Genomic DNA, 1,329 nt, shown 5'->3' with positions numbered 1-1,329 from the left:
ACCGCTTAACGCACACTAAATCGTTTCCAAAAGTGACATTCAACCATAATGATGCAAATGACAACTTTCTTTTTTTACATTTTTAGCTATGGTCAGATTGGTAATCCGACAAGTGGATGACAAATCGAAGAAGCCAGTCCTTTGGATTATGGAAAACAGGGAGTGTGAGAATATCAAAAACAAAAATAAGAACAAAAACTATCAATCAGCAATAATCCCACCGACGAAGGAACAGCGGAAGGATTATTTCTCTTCGCAAGCACAGGCTAACCTGCAAACGTGGGCATCAATGAGTCTCGCGGAATACCGAAGAAAATTGTAAAGATCATGTGTTCTATTTTAAGTGGCAATAAACATTTAAGTACTGAAAGAAGTTATAATTTGTCCTAATTTAAACGAAATTTCCCAATCACGTGGTTGCAGGGAGGGGGGAGGGGCGTGGTTGTTATTTTTCGCGGAGTACGTAACGATGAAAACCATGTATAAAGCCTTTTTTTAATGAGGGTCAAAAATACTGGTTACAATGAATATAAAAAATAAGGGTCAAAAGTAAGGGTAAAAAATGAGGGTTAAAAATATGGGTCATAATGAGCTTCGGAATGAGGGTCAAAAATATTGGTTACAATGAATATAAAAAATAAGGGTCAAAAGTAAGGATCATAATGAGGGTCAAAAATCAGTTGTCAGCGCGAGGCTCAAAAAGAAGGTTTATAATAAGGGTCACAAATAATGGTCAGAGTGAGGGTCCAAAAAAAGGGTCAAAAATGAGGGTTAAAAATATGGGTCATAATGAGGTTCGGAATGAGGGTCAAAAATACTAGTTATAATGAATATAAAAAATAAGGGTCATAATAAGGGTCAAGAGTGAGGGTCAGGATGAGGGTAAAAATTAGTGTCATAATGTGGTTTAAAAATAAGCTTCTGAATGAAGGTAAAAAAAAATAATTCGAGTGAGGGTCAAAAATAAGGGTCAAAGAGAGAGAGTAAAAAATAAGGGTCATAATGAGGGTCAACAATAGTTGTCAGTGCGAGGCTCAAAAAGAAGGTTTATAAAAAGGGTCGCAAATAACGGTCAGAGTGAGGGTCAAAAATAAGGGTCAGAATGAGTGTCAAAAATGAGGGTTAAAAATATGGGTCATAATGAGGTTCGGAATGAGGGTCAAAAATACTAGTTACAATGAATATAAAAAATAAGGTTTATAAGAAGGGTCACAAATAATGGTCAGAATGAGGGTCAAAAATAAGGGTCAGGATGAGTGTCAAAAATAAGGGTTAAAAATATGGTTCATAATGAGCTTCACAATGAGGATCAAAAATACTGGTTACAAT

The sequence above is a fragment of the Diachasma alloeum genome, unplaced genomic scaffold (assembly GCF_001412515.2).
Source record: "Diachasma alloeum isolate Michigan unplaced genomic scaffold, Dall2.0 Dall_scaffold_00779, whole genome shotgun sequence".
In the NCBI taxonomy this organism is placed as follows: Eukaryota; Metazoa; Arthropoda; class Insecta; order Hymenoptera; family Braconidae; genus Diachasma; species Diachasma alloeum.
This window is presented reverse-complemented; position numbering follows the sequence as displayed.